Here is a 15,086-nt window from a genome sequence, read left to right on the forward strand (position 1 = left end):
TGGAGCAACTATTAGTGTAATGATGCAAAATTGTTTTAAGCAAATTAGTCGAGGAACAAAATTGCTTACATTTCCTGTTACTGGATGTAGATGTACTGTATCTGGAGCATTTAGTGCGAAAGTGCAAAAAGTCTCAAAGCAGGCACGAGTCAACATTATAATGTGGGGGGCTTCAATAGAAAGTACCTTCTTGATTGGTCCAAGAATGATCGTACCATGTTTTTGGGGTCTAGCTTTTTTGTGTAATGCTGGAGCAGTCATCAATTTAAAAGAAGGAACATGTACCTTGAGCTCCAAAGGCGATGTTTTGGCAGTCTCTATGATATAGGGCAAAGTCCCAGATCAATATTTCATGAAGTTAATGGTTAGCTATATTGGTATTGACTGTCATTTACTTGGTGATATTTTCTGTATTGAATATACAGGAGAAGAAATAAGCCAAGTTACACTTCAGGAGAAAATCTCCAAATCCAAATACCTATCTGCGAGTCAACAAGAAGATTTGTGTTGCTTGTTAAATAATTATCTGCCCGTATTTAGCAAGCGTCCCGGAATAAGCAAAGGTTTTGAATACAACAATTAAGACGTATCTACATGAACCTTTTTGTCACACTTCCTTGGTCAAAGAGAGAGACAGTCAAGAAAGAAATGAACAAAATGTTAGAGGGGAATTATAGAGCCCTCTCATTCTGAATATTGTACCCCTCTTTTTGCGGTCCTCAAAGCGAATGGTAATGTCAGCTTAGTTCTAGATGCCAGAGAGATAAACAAGATAATCATACCAGTCTAACATTTTTCGGATGGCAAGAGACAGTGTGGAATTGAGTTGCAAGGCTCAAACATCTCTCATATCAGTCAACTTGCACGTTTTAGGTAGCCGATCCTCTTCTCTGGGTAATCAGCTACATCGATCTCCCAAAAGCTTCATACCAACATAGATCTTTGTACTCATTTAGAATAAACTCTAGCTAATCTTTCATTTATTCTACTCTCACTCTATTTTGACATCAGACTCGAATATTCAATGGTGACCTGGTAAGTTTTCCTAATATTTAGGATTCGTTAGGACTCTGTCTCAATTTCCAATTGCAAACTCCAGATGTGCATGATATTTGAGTACTTTATTCTTTATTCTAATTCTTTATACGGCTTCTTTATTATGCAATGGTCTTATTATTTATAAACTTTTTGTAGTCTGGAGGAACTCTGGGCAAAATAAAAGTGTTCCTATTGACACTCATAAGACATAATGATGCTATTGAAATACAGAATTCCAACTTACCAGAATAATTCTTACAAAATGGTGACTTCTGTCACAATACTGTCCTTTTCCTCTTGGATCAGCATCTATACCTTACATGTGAGTTGACCCTATGAGTGCCCTTCCTCCTTCCATTTTGTTAGGTATGCCCCTTTAAATTCCTATTCTCCTATGGTACTGGTCAGTCCCCTTCTTGGTGCAACTGTCCGCACAGTATAGGTCAGCCTTTCTTAGGTCTGCCTATCTGCCCTTTATATCCAATAAATGCTGGGTGCACCCTCCTTAACCTTTATGAGTAGGCCTCTAGGTTCATTACCCAAGTATTCATCTTTATGTACACTGTAATTAAATATCCTCTTTACAAAATCTATTTCACACTTCATACTCGCTTTTCAATAGGCTACTTCATTTAGAACCCTAGAGTCCTCCTCTACTTTTCAGCTTTTATACTCTTGGTATATACTCTACCTCTATACACTAATAATACAAAATGTGTTTACTTGTGTTATAAGAATCCCACTATCCTACAAGTCATCAGAATATTTGTTAGACTGACATTCCTGAATAACTGTCACAATTAGTTCCTCCCTGACTTATACTCATTAGTTATGCTCCTCATCAACATGATAGCTTTTTCAAGTACCTAGGAGATGTAGAACCGTCATTGTTCTTATACATTTATTTCCTATATATGTACATATATTAATAAATAGCTACATGATAATTTTCCCAAGTAAGTAGGTGATGTATTTCCTATAGATACATATTAATAAATATCTAAATGATAGTTTTTCCAAGTAACTAGGCGATGTAGAACCATCACAATAATCAACCTTAAGTGCATATTTCTCTATGCACACATTCTTTCCCCCCACAATACTTGACGGTTCTCTCATCCTTTTAATCTGTACTTTCATTGTTTTCGTCTTCATGTTATGGTGTGTGTATGTGGAAGTGTGTTTGTGTAGCCTGATTCTTTGGCCTACTTATAAGAAATAAGTTGAAGGTTATTGGAAACCACAGAAAATAAGAAGGGCTTTAGCGATAGAAGTATATGCATATGGAAAGAGGGAAAGACAGACCAGTACTCAGATGAGAAGTAAGAAAGGAAAAAGTAGAAATGGTTGCTAAGATCGAAGAAGAGAAAGAAGATAGCCCCAAAGACAGGAAATTCTTCCCACCCCCCATCCCCCAGGATCCCTACTTCTCTGGTACTCGAGTGAGAAGCTGTAGGAGGTATGATGTTAAATGTCTCCTACAGAATGGACATTCTCACCTTCAACTTTGAAGTCCCCAAAGAAAAATCTTAGCAACCACTATGGAACAGAAAATTGTGAAGAATCAGTCACATTTGTCTGCGAGTGTTGTCTGAAATGTGTGGTGTGTCTTTAGTGTTAATCATGCTTGTATTTACACTACCCACCGCTTCCAAAACTAATAGAAACCCTACCATCCACTTCACGAATTCATAGAAGGTATAAAATGTTCTATAAAAATAGAAAATTATACACTATGATGACATAGTTGTTTAGTCATTTAGTTTATACTATACTTTTATACACACATCAAATTCTCTATTCATTTTATGTCGTGATGACATCACTCAGTTTACATAGAACCATCATATTATACCTTTCACTCAAATAATAATTTATTCGCTTCATTTCAAGTCTAGAGATCACTGTTCATCTGTGATTCTCTTAAGTTTTCTACTTTACTGTCATATCTGGTTTTCTACGTACTAAAATTATAGGATAGTTTAAGAATTCAAGAATAGATTACAGAATAGTTTAAGATTTGAAGGGAATCGGGTGCCAGAAGAAACACCGAAAACAACTAGGGATCCGACGGTTGTCACTCCGCCCATTAACACAGTATGTTAATGTCCCTGGGAGATAAATGTGACTCCGCCCGGACCCCATGGATCTGACATTAACCTCACTTGAGCAAGTGCAGACCATTACTTCTCATTAAATTTTGTGTGGAGGTCTCCCCACAGCAAAACAATTACCAATTTACTAGGTAACACAACATCAGGTAAAGTTGTTCTATTTTCTACTCGGTCACGGACAAGTTTGAATTCTTTGCACAAGTCATCTATAACATTGCTATTATCATTAGGTTTGGTAAAAGCAACAGTCGAAATGTTTCCAGGGATTATCCTCGTGGCAACTTTTCGATCGATTATTTTCTCTATCTGTTCCTCCAGATTACTTATATTTATTAAGTCTGAAGTGACTAGTTTCCCCTTAAAGTAGCATTCCACGATATCTACTTGAATGCTCACTTCTCCATTTTTTGATTGGACTATAGGAATTAGTTTTTCCTGCTTTTCAACATTTTCCTTTAAAGTGTGTAACCTTTGTTTTACAGCATCAAATGTAACATTACATACACTTTGAAATGATCCTAGTTTTTCACTCAGTTCAGATTCTACACTATTACATTTATCTTCAATATCAAATTCTAGTTTCTTTGCCAAATCCTGAAACTGGTTACTCTGTGTCTGACTAAAGCAGTGAACAGCTGATTGACGTGACTACTTAAAGAGCTAGTTAATTCACCTTTCAAATCTATCATAAAATTTTCCACTTTAGTGGTTAAAATATCAAATTTAGTCTTCAAATTTCCCATACCTTATCACAACTGGCTAAATTCCTTATTTTGTTCATCTACATTTGCACTTAACAATGCTAAAGTCTTATTCTGAAAATCCAATTTATTATTTACTTGAATATTCACTGTGTCTATTTCTCTACTTAAATTAGCACTCTGTGCATCTAGCTTTTCACTTAAAGTTACACTTTGAGCTTCTAGTTTTTCACTTAAATTCCCACTCATTTCATCTCTCAAAGAAACATTTTTAGCATTTACATTTTTACTTAGAGTAGTAATTTGAGCATTTGCCTCTGTTTTTACTAAGTCTAACTTTAGACTTAGTTCATTGATTAAATTTGCTACTTCATCCCAATCTGGCGTTTCCTTATTCACTGTCATAGCCATGCCTGGTTCTGCTAGTTGCTGTTCTTGATGCATAACTTTATTTATTTTTGACCTAGTAATCGTCTAAAAGAAAATTCACCACTGAGGACAATAACTACACTAACAGTTTATCATTCAACAGTTCCTTCAACTTTAACAAACAATTATTGTTTTCGCTCACCTGGCATAGAGTTCTAGCTGCATTGGTAAGCAGATGTGTAATCAGCACCGGTGGACAGCACTGGTACTGGTGGTGTCGAATGTTGGTTTCAGCGTCGTTGTTGTCGAGTGCACGCGGAGTCAGCACTGGTGAGTAGCAGCTGGTGCAGTGGGGGTCGGTGGCTGGTTACTGCGTCGGCGTTGGCGCAATGTACGTGTGTGAAAACTGCTTACTCTCCAAACCCAATCTTCTTACTCAAAAAGTTAAGGTCTTCTCTCTGTTCCCTCCATCCACCCCCCACCCACCCACCCCCCACCCATCCCTCACACCTTTTACTGCATTGCACTCACAACTTTCTTCCATTGGTTTATTGGACCTGTAATTGTTTGCAGTAATTGTATTAATTACTGCAAACAGTTCTCATATCTTGTTAGGCCTGGTTGCTATGGCAACACCTAATATCTTCTTCCCATTTCTGTCTTGAAATTCCCATTTTCTTCGGGTCCTGTCACTTGGGTCGCAAGGCTCACACATCTCTCATGACAGTCAACTTGCATGTTGTAGGTAGCCAATTCTTTTCTCTGGGTAATTAGCTACGTTGATCTCCCAAAAGCTTCTTCTCTGAAGACTATAGCTGGTTAAAGGAATTTATTAAACTACTTCTCTATTCTTTAAATAATTTGGGTAGTCATAGAATACTTTTCAGTTCAATCACTTTATATTTTCTACTTTCACAGACAATAACTTCAGCAAGCTAACTTATTCCTTAAACATTAGACTCATTTACACGTATTCAAATAGCATACATGTGTCTTGCTTTGTTCATAGCCAAGACATGCAGTAAGTTAAAAGTCTCTAATCTCAAGTGAGGCCAATACATGAATGAACATAGAAATCTATATTCAATTGTTCATTAGTCTTTTTACAATCAACACAAGACACTAAAGAGCAAAGAATACTACATAAACTTTCCTTGTTCTTCTCGACCCGTACACGGAAACTACTTGTCTGCCGCCGTTCGGCCGCCGGGTCCATCTTTTTCTCATAACTGTTTTTTTTATCTGCACATACAAATAGACAATGCGCAGTAAGGCGTATTCATTTCTCCCACTCCCCTCTAAAACATCAGTGGTGAAAGGCCAAGTGGTTCTAGAATTTACTCCGAAATTCTCGAAACACTACACCATTATAGACAAGACCTGAGAATTTTGATGAGTTAATTCAGAAATTCTGTGGTGCCCGCTTCCTGACCCCCTTGATATGAGAAGTTCATACTGGCAAACGAAAATGTCTATTGAATCTCAAAAGTATACTGCTTTTATTTTTATGGGCACAAGTTACCAATTCAATGTTAAGACATTTGGACTAAATTTTAGCGGAGGTGTATTTATATCTGCACTAGACACTGTAGTTGGACGAGATATGCTCAATAGAGTTACCTTGTATGTGGACTTATTGATCGAAACACGGGAGGAGCATCTCGATCCGCTTGAAAAAGTATTTGCGAATATCTCAGAGTATAGAGTAACAGTAAATTTGATGAAATCTAGATTCGCCAAAAGTCAACTGAAGTTCCTAGGACATATAATTATGCCAAATCCTAAGAAAATGAGTGCTATCAAAGAGTATCTCTATCCTAAAAATAAAAAGGAATTAAAATCTTTCAAGGGATTAGCCTCATATTTCTGCTGATTTTTGCCTTATCAATTAATCAGCCAAGAATGTTTATTACAGTTATTGCGAAAGAACATCATGTGGAAATGGACCACTGAGTATAGTCAAGCATTAGACAAAATCCGAGATGCTTTAGTTAATGCCCCGTTATTACATCATCCGAAACCTGAACAGGATTTTTGCATTGCCACTGATGCTTCTGAAACAGGCCTAGGCACTATGCTTTTCCAAATAGATGATCCACAAGATACGAATACCATTAAGATTATAGGATTTGTAAGTAGAACACACTCTAAATGTGAAAGGGAATACTGTACCACAGAGTTAGAGGTACAGGCTGTGGCATGGACACTTAAAAAGTTTAGATATTTTATCTGTGGAAAAAGAATAACCATGTTATGTGACCATAAAGCTTTGTCTTATATTTTAATGGGAAGAATGTTTCACTCAAGGTTAACCAGATGGGCCTTGTTACTTCAAGAAGATAACATGTCAATGCAATATATAAAAGGGAAGGACAACTTTGTAGCAGATGCTCTACCTTGTTTGCCTAGAAGATACGATAATGAAGAATAATGAAGAATTTGGGGAACAGACTTTAGATTTCAAAGTGATGAATCTGTCTATTGCATTTTGTGAGAAACAAATTTCAAAGTTGTGTCACAATATGTCGCAGTTGCAAGAACAAGATCCTTATTGGAAATCTGTTTGAGATGTAATCAGCCAAGGAGCTACGAATTATACTGGTAGACTATATACTTTACAATCTAATATATTATTTCGAAGAAAAACTCATGACAAACCATGGAAAGTATGTGTTCCAAAGGAACATCTGCAAAGCCAAAAGGCTTTAAAACAAGCGTTCGGTGCATAGTGTTGTGGAATGGGGAAAAAAACCGCAAATTGGCGTTCATAAGAAGAAGAACAACAACACCAAAAATGCAACAGGAGCGTAATATGTAGGAAATTGTCCACGCAACCTGCCACTGATGATGCCTTGCAGAAAATAAAGGCGAAACGCGTATGGCACTAAAATTGTGTTTTATTCAGTTGCTGTCAGACGGTCCAAAAGTAAAAATTATTAATATACCGTAACATCTGCAATCTTTATTGTGGTATACACATCTGAAGTGGGGACACTTTAAAATGCAAAGCCATGTTAGCCCAGTATTGTTACCATCCAAACTTATAAAGCTTGGCTAGTGACATTCTAAAGAAATATAAGACATGCCAGAAAACTAAACCCATCAACTATTGAATTACATACAATCATACCACACCAACCTTTGACATCAATATCTTGTGATGTGTGTAGACTATGTCCTACTACTCATGCAAGATTTAAGTATATTCTGACAGTCTATGATATTTTTTCGAAGTATGTGAAATTGTATCCTTTCAGGAATCTACATGTGCGTCCTGCGTCCTATGTTAAAGAAATTTGTCAATGATTTCATAACAGAGATTGGAAAACCAAAGATGATACAGACAATGCTGCCTATTCCACCAGCAGAATCTGGAGAGAGACTGTGAAGGAATACAATATAAAACACACACACAAACACAAATTGATTTCCACGTATCTATACCACACACCAACATTACAAATGGATCGAGTGGTTATCAGAATTTGAAAGAATTTATAATGACTTGCCTCATACTTCTACAGGATATTCACCCAACCAACTGATGTATGGCGAGGATGATTCTCAAGACTGGCTAAAGGGATGGCCACAAATTAAAGGAGACAATCTCACTAAGGAGGACATCTCAAAGAAAGTTTACTTAAATCTACATCAAGCTCAATTACGAAAAGCAAAATTCGATAAAAATGTGAACAAGGTAATAACCTATGCTGTTGGAGAAGAAATATTGGTGAAAAACCATCCAAAGGCATCAATAAAGATAAAGATAAATAAGAAATGGCAATATTTATATACTGGACCATACAGAATAATACAAATTCCCCATGAAGGAAGTTATATACTTGCTGACTGTAATTCTGGTGTGATAAAAGGTTTATTCCACCACAAAGAGATAAAGAAATATTATCAGTGAGAAGATATGTACCATTTATGAAGAGAAAAAGAAGGAAAAGAGAATGAGATGAGTATTTACTAACAGGACACCGATATTCGGCTTGAACCACAGGTTAAGCTACAAGATGTATTATTTTGTTCATTATTTTATATATAGTTACAAGGTTTATTTCATTCTATTATTAGTAAATATAATGTGTGTGTTATGGCAAACATACCACAATAATATGATTTAAGAGGATTAAAATGAAAAAGTTCGCAGAAAAGTGAGAAGAGAAAGAAGCAGTTAATAGATTGAAGAACAAGAGAAAGCAAGATTAACTGACATCAAGATGATTGGTTAAGTTTAAGAGAACGCTACCCTAGAGGCATAAGTATTTTATGTTTATGAATTGTTGAAGGAATTTTATATGTATTAATGGTAGAAAGTATACTTCATGTACTTGTAATGGGCACAATCAAAGCTAAAGGAAATATGAGAAAGGAATGAAAAGGAAGCTGGTGTAACTGTCTAATCAACGTTACAATCTAGACAACATAAGAAGAAGAAAACCAGGTGTTGAAGACAATGAAAGTATGATACAAAACATACGGAAATAATTAATTGAATTTCAGGATGAATTGATAACCATCATGGTAAGAAAAATGAATACAAATCTTATGAAGGTATGATGGTAGGAAGATGGAAGGACTATTGTCTAATATAAACTGAGAACAATTATGTGACGGAACAAACTTCAATATTGGATGACAATGTATACGACAAAGAAAAGCACCTAAGCAAGCACAGTTGAACAATACTCACAGTATTTATGATGAAGACGCAAATCTGCACAATAAGAGAAAAATGCATAAGAAAATCTGCAACACACTTTTATAACAATAAACCAGCACTTGATGGTTAACGAATGAAACCTTTTAAACAGAGTAGTATATCACGATACACACATCAGCGAGAATATTCACAACCTGCAGTAAGCAATTTCTACATCTACATCTACATCGACATACATACTCCGCAACCCACTATACGGTGCGTGGTGGAGGGTACCTCGTACCACAACTAGAATCTTCTCTCCCTGTTCCACTCCCAAACAGCACAAGGGAAAAATACTGCCTATATGCCTCTGTACGAGCCCTAATCTCTCTTATCTTATCTTTGTGGTCTTTCTGCAAAATTGTAAGTTGGCGGCAGTAAAATTGTACTGCAGTCAGCCTCAAATGCTGGTTCTCTAAATCTCCTCAGTAGCAATTCACGAAAAGAATGCCTCCTTTCCTCTAGAGACTCCCACCCGAGTTCCTGAAGCATTTCTGTAAAACTCGCATGATGATCAAATCTACCAGTAACAAATCTAGCAGCCCGCCTCTGAATTGCTTCTATGTCCTCCCTCAATCCGACCTGATAGGGACCCCAAACGCTCAAGCAGTACTCAAGAATAGGTTGTATTAGTGTTTTATAAGCGGTCTCCTTTACAGATGAGCCACATCTTCCCAAAATTCTACCAATGAACCGAAGATGACTGTCCACTTTCCCCTCAACTGTCATTACATGATTGTCCCACTTCATATCACTCTGCAATGTTATGCCCAAATATTTAATCGACATGACTGTGTCAAGTGCTACACTACTAATGGAGTATTCAGACATTACAGGATTCTTTTTCCTATTCATGTGCATTAATTTACATTTATCTGTATTTGCCATTCTTTACACCAATCACAAACCCTGTCCAAGTCATCTTGTATCCTCGTATAGTCACTCAACGACAACACCTTCCCGTACACCACAGCAAACAGCCGCACATTGCTATCCACCCTATCCAAAAGATCATTTATTTAGATAGAAAACAACAGCGGACCTACCATACTTCCCTGGGGCACTCCAGATGATACCCTCACCTCTGATGAACACTCACCATTGAGGACAATGAACTGGGTTCTATTGCTTAAGAAGTCTTCGAGCCACTCACATACTTGGGAACCAATCCCATATGCTTGTACCTTAGTTAGGAGTCTGCAGTGGGGCACCGAGTCAAATGCTTTCTGAAAGTCAAAGAATATGGCTTCCGTCTGATACCCTTCATCCATGGTTCGCAAGATATCATGTGAAAAAAGGGCGAGTTGCATTTCGCAGGAGCGATGCTTTCTAAAGCTGTGCTGATGCATGGACAGCAACTTCTCTGTCTCAAGGAAATTCATTATATTTGAACTGAGAATATGTTTGAGAATCCTGCAACAAACCGATGTTAAGGATATTGGTCTGTAATTTTGAGGATCTGTCCTTCTACCCTTCTTATATACAGGCGTTACCTGCACTTTTTTGCAGTCACTCAGGACTTTACATTGGGCAAGAGATTCGCGATAAATGCAAGCTAAGTAAGGAGCCAATGCAGTGGAGTACTCTCTGTAAAACCAAATTGGAATCCCATCAGGACCTGGCGATTTATTTATTTTCAACCCATTCAGCTGCTTCACAACCACAGGGATGACTATCACTATGCCCTCCATACGGAAATCTGTACGAGACTCAAACGGCGGTATTTTTGTACAATCCTCCTGCGTTAAAGATTTCTCAAATTCTAAATTTAAAATTTCAGCTTTCGTTTTGCTGTCTTCCATTGCCAGGGCAGACTGATCAGTGAGTGACTGGATGGAAGTCTTCGACCCACTTATTGATTTCATGTAAGACTAGAATTTCCTTGGGTTTTCAGCAAGATCATTCGCTAAGGTATGACGGTGGTAGTGGTTGAATGCTTCGTGCATCGCTCTTTTTACAGTAGCACGAATCTCTACTAACATTTGCCTGTCCTCATTCTCCTGATCTTTCTTGTACCGTGAGTGCAATTTCGAGCCGTGAAACAGGCAACAGATGCTGTGATCCAAATTTCAAGGAAATAATCTTTATTAAACAAATTATGAAACACTGGAAGAATTGCACATTCACTTCATTTTTCTGTTGCCAAAGCAATATCAGGTGAAGACATAAAATTTGCTCCAGAAAGAATTGCAAGACATACGATGGAGAAGCAGAGATGTGTTACCAGCTGATATGTCATTCGACCTGACACTGTATGCAGCTCATTTGAAAAGCAAGAAAGAAGAAGATGGGCGAGCCGAGTGTAGCTGCGTGTACAGCCTGGTGGAGGTCGCAGTTCTACCAATTTTCTATCGGAACTGGTTACAATCTCTGCCTTGTGCAGCCAGTTGAAAGGGCTTCTCACCACATAGTGAACTGTTGTGTGTGTGTTGTACAGTGCATGTGAAGTGCATCATGGCAGAAAGTGAAATTCAAACAAATTTATTGACTTTTGGAGAGTCATTTAAACAGGCAATTTCTGTTAGGCCCTCATTTACAATTATTCATGTAAAATTTGATGTAAAGTGTATGTTACAACTTGGGGCATGAAAGGTATAACAGCACAGTACACAATCCTAGCACACTCCAGTGAATCCTGTAACGTCTTCAATCTTATCGCGACATTACAGACGGAGGGGCAGTGAGCAATGCAAGGGTCACCAAATTTGTTATAAAAGTCAGTAAATTACTCAATGGTAATTTTGTTCACTCCAAGCAAGTGTCAATTAGTGAATTCATCAACCAGACAAGAGTTGACTGCAATCTGAATCCGTTTTAGCAAACTAATGATTTCTCTCAGGCGATAAAATGTTATTGATTATGAAATACAAGTTCTTGACATTTATTCAGAATCAGAAATTTTTAATTAGTAATTAGATGCCATAATTTATTTGTTTAATATAAAGGGGTTTTGAATTTTGTATGAATAACAAGAAAGTGTGAATTTATGTGCAGCTTTTACTCTGAGACGAGTTATCACTTAGTGCGCTAAAAGTACACATGTACAGTTCGCTGACCTATGTGGTGAATTTTATTTTGTGATTTTGACCCAAATGGAGAGTAAATCCACTTTCATTTAAACTTTATGTGAGATAGACACATCACGTTATTACAAAAAAGTAGTTTAGTCCATTAGGGATAACTGAAAAGTGCGTGCTCAGTTTGAAATAAGTTACATGCCAGCTGTCCATTAAATTGAGTACAATAGTTGCAAATGTGTTTGGAGTTAATGCACAAAGTTGGAAATTAATTTTGAAACAAGTGCTGATTTTCACAAAAAATGAACCGAAAGTTTATTCAAATTATCGAGGTCCAGTTTTAATTGAGACTCGTATCACCTTATTGATTACATTGTCTAGCAACACTGTAAAGCAGCTTAATTCATTAGCACGATTTGTGACATAGTAAGGCCCATTACACACAAAAAATGTTACATGAAGTTTGCTGACCACACGAGAGTATGAGAGTGTTTTTCTTTCCTTAAATGCCATTAAACTGGCAGTTTCAAAAGTTAAATTATTAACTGTTGCATAACTTCATTGATTATCCTACACCACTACAGAACTTGTTGTATCATGTCTCTTCACTAGAGATCTCAAGAAGCCGGGATAAACAAGAAGAAGGAAAAGACTAAAGAAGAGGCATCGGTATAAAGGGACAAAAGGAACGAAACACAAAATAAGAACAGATTTTGCATGTTTACAGCAAGGACAGTAATTCTGTAACTTTTTTAACTTCTGCATTTAGAACAGATCACATTTACAGAAGGTGCAATGCGCAGCACTGTCCCTCTATATTATTCGTATTATACCAGTGATTCAGAATGAAAGAACAGATTTGAATCGTTTATTACAGACTAACTATAAAAGTTAGAAAACACATTGTGCATGTCACTGAATAGAGGAAGGTCTGAAGTTTGGCGCAGCTGTTCTGTTGTTTGTTTGTAGCAATGTGGTGCCAACACCGCAAGAGAAATCATTCTGAGTGTTGGAATTTGTGCAATGTCAGTTCATTGTTCAAATGTAACATCCATTCCACTATCGATTCAACAAGCATATTTATGGTTGGCAAACAAACTTCTTGGAAGTTGGTTGTATATGCAAAAGAAAGAACACAGGTTGATCATGCATGTCTGATGAAAAGTGATACAGAGCCCTATGCTGCATTGATATGGAGCCCTTAGAAGTCCACAATATGGGTAGAGCAGGAACTTTTAACTTCCTCAAACAATGGTATGGCATTTTCTGAAGCAACACCTGCATAAGAAGACTTACAAGTTGCAATTATAGCAGCAATTGCCTACCTGTGACCATAACAGAAGATAGGAATTTTGCATTTCAGTTATCCAGAATGTCGCAGAGGTCACTTTTCAGACAAACTGACATTTCATCTATCTGGTAAAACAAACTGCCATAATGCAAGAATTTTGGGGTCACAAAACCTGGTGTCGTCGTCAAACATGAAAGAGACTCACCGAAACTGAGTTTGTTTTGTGCCATTTCTGTTCACAAAGATTATGGGCCTTTCTTTTTTGTGGAGGAAATTGTGACAGGAATGTCGCAGCTGGACATGCTGCAAAGCTGACTGCTTTCTGAACTTCACAGAGATTCCAATGAGTTCATTTTTATGTAAAATGGTGCCCTGCCTTACTTTCATCTTGAGGTGCAACATTATCTTAACAACAGTGTTCCACAACATTGCCCTGGAAGAGGTGGACAACAAGATCTTGTTCATTGCTTTTGGCCTCCCAAGTCTTGTTCATTGCTTTTGGCCTCTGCAAGAGCTGAGATATTGAATTGGTGAAGCTGTCACTTAAATAAACAAGGACCAGTTGATTTGTGTGTAATATGAAATGGACTACCATTTCGATATTTCTCGACCAATGCTTTGTGCTCATGTTGAGTGTATGGTATAGTGTCTGTGCGAACATAAAACTTTGAACCTTCACCAATGACTGTGCAATGTGTTTCTGCATTGTGACCACCTAGCGTTGCCCACATTGTGATGCAGCATGCCCAGTGTGGCAGGCTGAGGCAGCCCAGAGCCATGATACTGGCTGGTGGTGTGTCAAATGGGGCAGGCTGCGCCGGAGAAGACCGCGGGATTGGAATGCAGCGTGAAGGGGCACCTTGTGGTGAGGGCCTTTAACCCAGTACACAATATGTAGAGGTTATTCAGAATATGCCAGCCCATCACTGAATGTTTAGAGGTTATTGAGAATATGCCTGTGACTGGAATGGTTAAGGATCTTCAAGTTTTTGAAACAAATCTGTACAGTTGTGTCACAGATTAATAGTCGTTGATGAGACTTCTCCGTTTAATGAAACATTTGATACCATTCATATCTGGTGATGTTTCTTTGAAAATTGAATATTTTTATTTTTGTTGTGAGAGCTTTCGTGGTCATTGTATTGTTTGGTGTCAACTACTTGAAATTTTAATTAACCCTATATATTTTTAAAATCCATTTCTTTCACTTTCATGTCACTTTCGAAAATGTTAGTTATCGAATGAAACTGAATATGTCCCTTCTCTGAGTAAGCAGAAAGATAATTATATATTTAATATTATCCAAATCACAAAATTACATTACCAAAAACTGTGCTTAGGAATATATAATTTTTTTCTCCATAAAATACATTTGTGTACTCATTATTACTTTCTTACAACTGTCAATTCAGTAGGAGGATGAATGTTGGAAACTGAACTGTGTCTTGCTTCCAAGTTTTTAATGTAAAGTATTGTATTGTGACTCATCTACAGACAAATCTGACTATGTCAAGAGTATTAATATTTGTATTATATCAGTGGGAGCAGGAATATAAAACCAGTGAATCTCAAAAACAGTGTTTTGATTGGAAAGTATCATTCTTAACCAGTACCATTTATATTGTAAATGAAGAGAACCATATTACTGTCCAAGTTCAATACATGGATACACTAAGATCAACCCACGGTTTAACAGGTTAGTGTTCTTTGCGTAAACATTTTAAGACCAGGGTCGAAAGAACCATACTCCAAATTTTAAGAGACAAGTTGAGCCAATGACACCTACAAGAAAACAAGATGAGTACAATTAGTAACTGCTGATTACTACTACAATCAACTTAGGAA

The sequence above is a fragment of the Schistocerca americana genome, chromosome 7, assembly GCF_021461395.2.
Source record: "Schistocerca americana isolate TAMUIC-IGC-003095 chromosome 7, iqSchAmer2.1, whole genome shotgun sequence".
Classification (NCBI taxonomy): domain Eukaryota; kingdom Metazoa; phylum Arthropoda; class Insecta; order Orthoptera; family Acrididae; genus Schistocerca; species Schistocerca americana.